General features: G+C 34.7%; 1 pseudogene; it reads left to right on the top strand.

Annotated features, from left to right (window-relative positions):
- The first annotated feature begins 1,421 nt into the window (after positions 1-1,421).
- LOC120079884 (ribonuclease MRP protein subunit POP4-like) lies at positions 1,422-9,147 on the top strand (annotated as a pseudogene).
- Positions 9,148-12,146: the final 2,999 nt, after the last annotated feature.

Below are 12,146 nucleotides of genomic sequence, written 5' to 3' on the forward strand. Positions count from 1 at the left end.
CCCTGCCCTAGATCTCTAATTGCAATTTCTCGCTTTCTTTCATTTCTTTCTTAATTGATGAACCTCTGATTCCTTTTCTCAGCGTCAACATGGCACTGAATTTTGAATTCTTCACACTCAATTCCCTCGACTCCATGTTCAACTTCTCCTAATCATCTTCCATTTCTATGCTTCTCTTTCTTCTTTTTCCTTCCTGGATGGAACCTCGCGTCGACAATAAGTTTCGCCTTGGCCAAAAGATCGGTAGCGGCTCATTCGGGGAGATCTATCTTGGTTCGTCTAGTTTTTCTCCATTCCAGCTTCTCATTATGTTGCTCTATTACAACAATTAGATTTCAATGCTTTAATTCCATCTGTAGGTACTAATATACAGACGAATGAAGAGGTGTGCTCGTGCAATTTTAAGTATGTTTCGAAAAGCCGATAGATCAACCTCAAAGTGGCGTGCTCGTTTGTAGTCACCATTTCGCATTCCCACTGCAAGCCAAGGCTTGCGGGTAGTGCAGATGGGGCCATCCTTCGAAGCATTTCTCTGTTTGAGGCATTCGACAACTTTCTGGACATTTTCTTCATGTTCAATCTGCCGCTGCTTATAGGACTTCCTCTCCGATCGTTTGTCGCCAAGATATTGGATGAAGTAGAAACTGAATGAGATCGGGAGAACTACAAAAATAACTATGATCCATCAAAAATTAACCAAGATGTCTACCCAGCCTTTCTTCCTCTTTTGTGGCTTGGAGGCCTTAAGGTTTGTCATTATGGCGAATCAAGATGCTTATCTACTGCAATAAAGACAGGTAAAAGTCATAAATTGACAATAAGTGAATTAGTTTTCACTAACTCTTCATCATGTTCTAGAATTACAAGTTATATAAACCCAACTTGAACTGTGAGGAAACAAATAAAAATTATTTCATATAAACCAGATAACATGGTATCAAGATGCTGATAAACTATTAATAAAATTGCTCAAAAGTATAAAATTAAATTGACATGACCATGTTCACAAAGGTAGTCTTAGAAATGCAAGATGGATACCCCTTGTATGGCTGTATTAGAAGACCAGATAACATGGTATCTAGATGTCCTAGAAATCTCATTATGCTGCTCTATGTATGGTTGTATTTACCACGAACTGTTCCCTTAATTACTGAGCCAAAAACGTAGACTAACACCTTTCTTGATGACTTGAATATTCAGAAGAAATGGCTATGCCAATTTAGCTTAGAGAATCCAGAAGAGTTGAAGAACTGGAAGTACAGGACAAGAGTTGCACCACTACAAGACTCTGGAGAGGTTATGAGATCAAAGCAACAGTAAAGGTCCCCTCATTGTACATTTGGTTTTTAATATTTTCATTTGGTGGGGAAGGCAGTTTGTTTTCAGTTTGCTTATGGTTAGTTGATTTATTTCATATAAAGATATGACTGAATGTGATCCTGCATGTTTCACCCTCTCGACTGCCGTGAATGAAAAATTGATGGCCACAACTGTCACATCCCACCCCGAGCCTGCACTCCTGAGCCCGAGGAGAGGCATGAAAGACTGAAGATACCACTCTTTTGTGATACCTACTGTCCATCTGAACCTCTTTATTACATGCAGTAAACTTTAAGTCAAGGAGATAAACAACAATTGATTAAGTAGGCCCATTTTATTAAAGTAATGTAACGATTATACAATTCCAAGACTTAACTACAATGTTTATAATAACCACTCTTAAAACCCTGGAAGTGTGACTATGGCTTGTGGCAGATCTTGACCATAGTAGCACCTTGGAACTCCTCACCTTTCACTACCTGGGAAGAAAAACATGAAATAAAAAAATGAGCTTCAAAAACCTCAGTGAGTGGGATCATACACACAAGTTTCTTTCAACTTATAAACATTATATCATAAGGTTACAATGTAAACCTTCATCATTGAATGAAGCTTTTTCACGACCTACCTACACATATGGTAGATAGTTAACAATTCACATCTATAAGCATTCATTAACCTATGTGCACATAGATCTCCCTTTCATGGGCTCAAAAGCTAGGCCTGTTGGCCCTCTGACCATCCCATTCAAGGTTTTTCCTTCCCACAGGCTCAGGAACTAGAATTTTCGATCCCTTGACCATCCTGTAAGGATTTATTTTTGGCTTAGGTTCTAGGTCCATAGACCCCCTAACTATCCCAACCTTCTATTCGTCACATAGCATAAGCATTTACTCATAAACCACAACATATTAATTCTAAATATGCTTAAAAGAGTAAAAGAAGAAACCACTCATAGTGACCCGCTAAAATTTCTTTTTCCTCCTAGTTCACCCGGTTTCCCTTACTCTCCTGCTGGACCCTTAGAGTTTCGCCTTGAAATTCCTTAGTGATAGTTCGGAGTCTCGAGTTCACTCCCCCTGGCCCAACTGTTTCCCCAATGGTGACCACCCCTTGTTTTTTTTTTTGAATTTGATAGCCTTAAAGTTAGAATTCCATAAAGGCAGCCCTCAAACCAAATCTACATTCAATTTAAAAACTTTTGTCTAACAATCACCTAATTTGCAGGAGTAGTTTGGAATAACTTCTCGTTTGAATTTAGCTCGCGTCTGTTCGTACACTCGACTTCCTTCAGCGCCTCTATTCTGACTTTCGTCCGATCAGCACCTCTTTTCCTTCGTTTGATGCACGAATGTCTCTTAATTCCTCCTTTCTTAGTGATCTTTATGAACTTAAATGGTTTGTGAGTTAAAGTGAAGTGTTCTATTCCTTTTATAGGCATCTCACCCTTTTTCTTTACTCAACACCTTCTTTTTTGATCACATCCATGCGTTTTCCTCTTATTTTTCCAATGTCCATATTCATTCACCTCCTATTTGATGTGTCTTCTTCATGCATAGAACTCACTTTGCATGAATATTTATTCATCCAACTCCTACTTTCTCTGTCTCAGACTTTCGTCGATAAAGCCATTTTTCCTGATGAGCTCATCAGTCTTGTGTAACGCAAGCCTCAAAACCGCTCCATCGCTTAATTCCTTCATCTATCATTTAGCTCCACGGCCCATCGTGTAGCTCAGTCATTTGGTGAATGATCCCGCTCTCACCGATCTCACGCATAGCCTATCGCTTAGCTACCGCGCCTATCATTTACCTTTATCTTTTAGCACTGACGGCTTATCGCCCAACGCATCCGCTTATCCCTTAGCGTTATCGCCCTGCGTCTGTGTCTATAGTGTAGCGCCCATCGTTTAGTATTCCAACTATCGTGTAGCACATCTGCTCATCGTCTAACATAGCACGACTATCGTCTAGCGCCCACACCCATCGCGTAGCACCATCGTATAATCTATCGCTTAGTGCCCTCGCATCGCTTAACGCTTATGCCATCATCTGGTGCTATTGTCTAGCGCTATCGTCCAGGTTCTACGCTTATCGTCTAGCGCTTACACTGATCGTGTAGTACTTTGCCTATCGTATAGTACGATCGTCTAGTGCATCACTTCCCATCGTTTAACGCTGCACTCATTTTCACGATCGTCTAGCACACCACTTAGCTCCGTGCATTGCTATACGATCGCCTACCACTTAGAAATTTTCTTCTCTTCAATATAGGATTTAACTTTCACTTAGTTAATTCTCTTAATTATCTGCTTATGTAGGAAAAATAGAAATCCGGGTTTCACATTTACTTCTCCCTTAACAAAATTTTGTCCTTGAAATTTACTCGAACTAACTCTGGTTTTAAGGTTTCACAACAACCTCTGTTGCAAACTCTTATAACCTTGTCTATTACCACGCTTCCACTGCATTACTCTGATATTAACTCCTTAGTTTGTCAATGATACCTCTCCTAGCCATTTCTTAGCTAGTCGTTGAACCAAACTATCTAAAATAAATTTTCAATCTCAAACTCTAAATGAGAATAACTTAAATTCATACTTACCTTCCTCGGCAGATCTTCAGGTAGCGTTGTGAGTTCCAACTCCTGTTGTCTGCTAAGTCCTACAACTTCTGTTATTCCTCTTAGTCTACTTTGACTAATTCTTAGGTTTCTCCTTAAACCTTTACTTTACCACACTTCCCTCTAGTTTTACTGAACTCAAAACCTCAGGTTTTCTAAACTTAACCCTTCAGTTTCCAAGAATTTATGCTTTGATACTAAACTAGTATCAACTAACTATTAAACTTTCCCAGAAACTTATGCTCTGATACCAAGTTTGTATCAACTCAAACTTTATACTCAACCTTCTCCCAAGTTTTACGTAAACCTATGCTCTGATACCAAGTTGTCACACCCCGCCCCGAGCCCGAGGAGAGGTGTGAGGGACCGCAGATACCACCTTTTTGTGATACCTACTGTCCATCTGAACCACTTTACTACACATAGTAAACTTTAAGTCAAGGAAATAAACAACAATTGATTAAGTAGGCCCATTTTATTACAGCAATGTAATGCTTATACAATTCCAAGACTTAACAACAAATTTTACAACAACCACTCTTAAAATCCTGGATGTGTGACTGTGGCTTGTGGTAGACCTTGACTATAGTAGCATCCTGGATCTCCTCACCTTTCACTACCTGGGAAGAAAAACATGAAATAACAGAATGAGCTTCATAAAGCTCAGTGAGTGGGATCATACATACAAGTTTCTTTCAACTTATAAACATTATATCATAAGGTTACAATGCAAACCTTCATCATCGTATGAAGCTTTTTCACAACCTACCTACACATATGGTAGATAGTTAACAATTCACATCTATATGCATTCGTTAACCTATGTGCATATAGTTCTCCCTTTCATGGGCTCAAAAGCTAGGCCCATCTGCCCTCTGACCATCCCATTCAAGGTTTTTCCTTCCCACAAACTTAGGAACTAGATTCTTCGGTCCCCTAACCATTCTGTAAGGATTTATTTTGGGCTCAGGTTCTAGATCTATAGACCCTCTTACCATCCCAACCTTCTATTCATCTCATAACATAAGAATTTACTCATAAACCACAACATATTAATTCTAAATATGCTTAAAAGAGTAAAAGAAGAAACCACTCATAATGACCCGCCAAGATTTCTTTTTCCTCCCAATTCACCCGGTTTCCCTTACTCTCTTACTGGACCCTTAGAGTTTCGCCTTGAAATTCCTTGGCTATAGTTCAGATTCTTGAGTTCACTCCTTCTAGCCCGACTGTTTCCCCACTGGTGAGGACCTCTCGTTTTCCTTGAATTTGACAGTCTTAGAGTTAGAATTCCATCAAGGCATCCCTCACACCAAATCTACATTCAATTTAAAAACTTTTGGTCCAAAAATCACTTGATTTGCACGAGTGGTCCGAAATAACTTCTCGTTTGAATTTAGCCTGTGTCTGCCTGTACACTCGGCTTCCTTCAGTGCCTCTATTCTGACTTTCGTCTGATAACACATCTTTTCCTTCGTTTGACACACAAATGTCTCTTACTTCCTCCTTTATTATTGATCTTTATGAACTTAAATGGTTTGTGGGTTAAAATGAAGCGTTTTGCTCCTTTTATAGGCATCTCACCCTTTTCCCTTACTTGACACCTTCTCCTTTGATCACATCCAAGCGTTTTCCTCTTATTTTGCCAACGCCCAGCTTCATTCACCTCCTATTTAATGTGTCTTCTTCATGCATAGAACTCACTTTGCATGAATATTTATTCGTCCAGCTCCTACTATCTCTGTTTCAGACTTTCGTCGATAAAGCCATTTGTCCTGATGAGCTCATCAGTCTTGCGTAACGCAAGCCTCAGCACCACTCCATCGCTTAGTTCCTTCATCTATCGTTTAGCTCCATGGCCCATCGTGTAGCTCAGTCGTTTAGTAAACGATCCCGTTTAGTAAACGATCTCTCAACGATCTCGCTCTCACCGATCTCGCACATAGACTATCACTTAGTTACCACGCCTATCGTTTACCTCCATCGTTTAGTGCTGACACCTTATCACCAAACGCATCTGCTCATCACTTAACGTTATCGCCTTACGTCTGCATCTATTGCATAGTGCCCATCGCTTAGTATTCCGCCTATCGTGTAGTGCATCTGCTCATCATCTAACGCAGCACGACTATCGTCTAGCGCCCATGCCCATTGCATAGCACCATCGTATATTCTATCGCTTAGCGCCCATGCATCACTTAATGCTTAACGCCATCGTCTGGTGCTATCGTCTAGCGCTATTGTCCAACTTCTATGCTTATCATCTAGTGCTTACACTGATCGTGTAGTACTTTGCCTATTGTATAGCCCAGTCATCTAGTGCGTCACTTCCCACCGTTTAACGTCGCACGCATCTTCACGATCTTCTAGCGCATCGCTTAGCTCTGTGCATTGCTATACGATCGCCTACCTCATTGTTTAGCTCCCTGCATTGCTATGCGATCGTCTAACCCCCGCCTACACAATCGCCTACCTCAACATGTAGTGCCACTCACTTACTATACGATCGTCTACCTCATCATGTAGCACTGCTTAGTTGATACATGATCGTCTGCCCAACGCCTTTCACTCAACATTTCGCTTTCTCTGCTCTTGCTCACACATACCCAACGCATGAGCAACTCTTGGCAATGCCTCTTGCCAATACTTCAGCCAATCATGCGTCCAACCTTACAAACGCATGTTGCCTTCTCATCTTATATGTTAATGTCTCCTAACACTCAACGCATGGGTCCTTTTTGACCTTACACTTAGCCAAATTTCACCAATTAAGTTTTAACTCAAAACTACTAAAGAAAAATCTATTCAACACTTAGAAATTTCCTTCTTTTCAACATAAGATTTAGCTTTCACTTAGTTAATTCCCTTAATTATCTGCTTAAGTAGGAAAAATGGAAATTCAGGTTTCACAACAATTATGGATGTAAATTGTCCTCAATGGAAACTTTAAAAGGCCTTTTATCATTTAGTCTTTGGTTTTCTGTATTTTAAAAATTAAGCTTATAAACGCTACTTCATTCACATGTTTCTTTGTTTGCTACCAGCTTTTCAAAAGCAATTTCAATATCTAAGCCAAAATTTGGAAAGTAAAAAGAGAAGTTTTTAAAATTTTGTTTTTGGGATACAGTTATGAACTTAAATGTTGTCTTAAAAAAGATGAAAAAATTGTGAAAAATTAACATAATCTTAATAACATCTAAAAAGGAAATTGTTGTTTTATGAGTTAGGCTTTAGGTGGTGAAGTCTCCAAAAAGTAGTGTTCTGGACCATAGCCACAATGTTATGTATGATGTCTCATATACCTAGTTACAGGAAAAAGAACTATATGTAGTATGTACTTGGTTAACTTTAATCTCACCTCTGCAGGTTTCAAATAATAGAGGAAGAGTGGTTGACAGGATCTGTCACGAACTAAGAACTAGTGGTTACATTAAGCGGTCAAAAGAGTTAAAAGTTGATGCTTGCATCCTTCTTGATAACTTTGTTCCAAAATATGCTGGAATGATTGGCTCTCGTAAGAGAGCTTTGCAGAGCAATTCAAAAAGATCCAAAAGGCATATGTCCATGAAGCAACATAAGTGTGGAACATTTGACTTGCCTTCTCATTTCCACAAGTGAGTTCCATTTATCTCTTTGGTTGAGAGCTCTCATCACCATCTCCTCACCCCATTTTATCCCATATTAGATTGAATTGGAAAATGGTGATGAATGTGTCTATTTATCCTGAAATTAGTATTAGCACTTAGTAATTGATTGATGTCCATAAAAAATGGAATTCGAAAAGTTATTGGGTAAAGTCATGTTTATTGCACTCTGTTTTGTTTTACGTTTGTTCTGGATAAATTGTCATTGAAATGAGTTACGGTCATTTATGTTTGACAATGAATTGTTGTTGTGTGTGTGCACACGTGTTTTTTTTTTTTTTTTAATAATTTTTGTGTGTGTATGTTTATATAAATAAACTCCTTATAGTACTGAACAGGAAAGTGGTGATGAAAGTGTCTATTTCTCTTGAAATTAGAATTAAAGTCAAGTTGTTGATTCTCATTCATTGAAAGGAGAATTAAGAAGGTTATTGTTCAAAATCAAAGTCATGTTATTGCACTCTATAGAGTTTTAAGTCTGTTCTTCTTCTTCATAAGCAACCATTCAAATGGGTTTTCTTTGGCTGTCACTATCATTTATGTTTGACAATGAATTGTTTTGCTTTTCTATTTCAGGTTTGAAATATTTTGGCCAATGCACGATATGTGGAAAAGCTATATGAAACAACGGTTGCACCATGTTGGGTTAGTTCTTGACTATCATTTTCCTATTCTATATTTTTTCCCCTAAATCTATCTGTTCCTTTTTCACACTGATTTTGGCCCCTTTTTATTAAATTAATTTTCCTCCCGTAATAGTGGTCTATTGTCTATTTCATTGGGTGATCAGAGTTTCAAATCTTGCAGGCGAGATGCGTTAGCTCGAATCTTCTCATTGCAGATCTTCATGGTGCTATGATCCGAGGTAAGCCATTCTTTTCTCGTATCTAATTTTTTGCTTTGCCATTAATGTCATATTTATAGAATCTTCTATCACTGTAGGCTCCTACGACTAAAAAAATACCAATGGTATGACTTATTCTTTACAACTTTTCAGACTAAACAACTCCACTCCTTACTCCCTTAACGGCTAACGCCTCCTAAAAGATTTCATATATTTACACAGTAAAAACCAAAAAGCATGAGAAAATCTCGAGTTTCTTTCCTGCCATATCTTCCACATAACCGTCATTACAGTGTTCGGCCACAAGTTATTTTAAGGAAGTCAATGTTGAAATCTTAGGAGTCAATAAGAGCATGAAGCTTTATACTACTGTTTCTCTTTCTCATAATAGTTATTTTATCATTTGATATCACAACAGTTGTTGAGTGTCAAATACTGCTTTTACTAGAACAAGTGGCGTCATGATTCGAGAAACAATTTGAATCTTTAAATCGGTTGCATTTTCTGTGATCGAATCTAGGTTGTTTGTGTCAATAAAAGTTCCATGAATTTAGCTAAGCTTTTCTAACAAATGACCATGGATATTTCTTTGTTTGGTGGTTTTGATTTGCAGTTGTGCCAAAGAAGTCTTCTGTGTTTATTTTCCAATGGGATTGCTGGAAAGTTGATCCCATAAGAATACACATACATAGGCATAACATAGTCACAGTTGTTTGAATCATCGTCTGCTATACGCGATCTTGAGCGTCGTCTTAATGAGTCCGAACAACGACTTCAAGAATCTGAACAACAAAAAGAGGTTGAGGTAGAAGCACTTAGGTGTCAAATAAGCGAATTAGAAAATCGTTTTGAGGTTAGATTTCAAAAAATGATGGCAGAGATGCGTAAAAAATTTGTTTCTAGTTGATCAATTGTAGTTTGATGTTATAGAATTTCGATAGGCTTTTGGTGTACTTTTATGACATATAAGTTTACTTCCATCCATGTCATTGTCTATTTTTTCTATTCCATTCTTATACTTTGTAATTAAGGGTACTACATGTAGATGAATTAGTAAAAACAACCTTCCGAGATTTGTCAATAAATGTGTTAAAAGGTTTTGTAAGAGAATTTTAGAAGGATATAGTTAAGAAATAAGTTTTTATGAAGGTTTTAAAAATTTTGAAAATAACATGATAAGCCTTTAAAAATAATGAAAATCTTTGAAAAAGACTACTTGATAATAGATAATTATCGAAAAATAATTTGACAATTATTGAAGATATATAAACTTTGAAAAATAATAATTATCGATAAATAATTTGACAATTATTGATTTTTTCGGATCATCGGATTTTTTGAACACCCTAGTGTATGTATCATAAATTCTCTTAAAAAAAAAAAAAACTACCAACAATTAGAAGCAACAAAATGATTTTCTATTGATAGAAAATTGAAAGTATCTATCTATAATAGGTAATAATGTTCTATTACTTGGTCTATCACTTGGTCTTCCATTGTCTATGATTATCATTCTAATTACTATTTTGTAACTAGCAACAAAACTACCAAAAGCTACTATCACTTGGTCTATAACTTGGTCTTCCATTGTCTAACATTGTCATTCTAATTAATATTTTTGAACTAGCAACAAAATTATAAATAGAGAAGAGGAGAAGAAGAATTAAAATCCAAAGAGAAGAAGAAGGAGGAGAAGAGGAAGAAGTAGAAGCCAAAAGATAGAGAAGGAGAAAATAATTAAATTCTATTTGTGTAAATATTTTTCCTTATTTTTCTATTTTTGTAAACCAATCAAATTATACTAACAGATAATAACATGGGTTTTTTTATACATATAAAATGTGATTTTTTTTAAAAAAAAATTGGTCCCCGTAGTAGAGATTAATTTTCTAAAACGTTTTTTTTTTCAAGAAATTCTTTTTTCTTTTTACATGAATAGTTATTTTTTTAATGTTAAATTTTGGATCTTCAATCAAATATTAGAGATAAACAAAATTTAATCCTATGGATTTTAATTTTTCAACATGAATGATATTTTTTTTATAACAAACTTTTAAACGAATCAAATATGTTCATTTTGAATGAGGCTTTTAATGATATAAATCAAATATTCGAAATAATAATTATTTTTTTTTTTTTACATGTATGCACAAAAATAGGAGAGATTTTTTTTTAATACCTACTTTTAACGTGTATGCACAAAAGTAGGGGATATTTTTTTCCTTCTTTTAGTGCGAATACGAGATTTTAGTTAAAAAAAAAAATCCTACTTTTAATGTGTATGATTTTTTCTTAAAGATAAATTTTGGATCCTAAATTAAATATTAATCAAATATTAGCGATAGCCAAAATTTTAACATATTTAATATATATATTTTTTAATGATTTTAATACAAAATTACACTATATATGGGTTTTCATTGATTTTCATGTATGAGTTCTTTTAATTAAATCAAATATTAGAGATAATATAAATTTAAACTATTCAAATTGGATTTTCATTAATTTTCACATGTTTGGGTTTTTTGAATGATATAAAATACGTTAATAATATCAAATCTCAGGATATTTTATATTTTTAAAAATCTTAAAAAATTGATGAGGCAAGACTATATGTATAGAAACAAAAATAATATATATAATCATGTTAAAAATAAAACTTTTAAACTTTTAAAATATTATATTTATTTATATTAAATTAAAATAAAATTTAACAAAATAAAATAAAAAACGGAAAAATATTTTTAGGATTTTAAAATCTCATGTTTAATCATCTTAGAAGATTTTTTTTAAAAAAAAAACTCATTTTTTATTATCTTTTAATTTGAATGTTTTTTCTTTCTTAAAAATTTAGATTATTTAATGATTTAGATGTGAAATGACCTAAAATATCCTTATAACCATCTATTGAAAAAGATAAAGGGAAAAACCAAATGTTTTTCCCAGTATAGATTTTCAACGACATTTTCATAAAATAAAGATGCTGATATTTCATCACCATCAATTTCTAACCTATAACTATTTTAAAATATCATGTAAATAAAATATTTCAGGTGGTATATCATGTAAATAAAATATTTCACAAAAGGTAAACTAGTAAAACGCAAACTGTATTTTAAAAATAGTAGCATTATATATTGTTATAGATCGGATTTTATCCCCCCGTCTTTTTGCTCATTTTTATATTTGAGTTTCTCTTGATATTTTCTTGTCTTTCAGTGTTTGGATTAATCATTTCGTTTTTTAATTAATTAATTAACTCATTCAATTCGTATAAATTTGATATCGATATTAAACATATTTGGATGAATTTGATTTATTCGATTTTTTTTTAAAAAAAATTATTATATTTCGTCTTATTCAAACTGTCAAGTTTCTTTTTATTAAAAAGGAACAATTGTTGAGAAAAAATATTTTGAATAAATAAAAGTCTATTTGAGAATTACAGAGCAAAATAGTTTTTGAATTCAATTCTAAGCATTATGTTATTCAACAGTTGAAAAACACCATAAATTTAGGGTGGCATTAAAAACAGAGAAAAGAGGAATTAAAATTGGAAGAGAATTTTTATTCCATGAGAATAAAACCATATACAAGAGTAAAAGTTTGGAAATAACAATAATAATAATAATAAAAGGCTAACATGGTAAACAAATACTAAGACTATAGAAGGAAAAAAAAAATAGTGCAAGTTATAAGGGTTTGGACTTCAAATC

This window comes from Benincasa hispida, unplaced genomic scaffold (assembly GCF_027475165.1).
Source record: "Benincasa hispida cultivar pf3 unplaced genomic scaffold, pf3_genome.v1.1 HicScf326, whole genome shotgun sequence".
In the NCBI taxonomy this organism is placed as follows: Eukaryota; Viridiplantae; Streptophyta; class Magnoliopsida; order Cucurbitales; family Cucurbitaceae; genus Benincasa; species Benincasa hispida.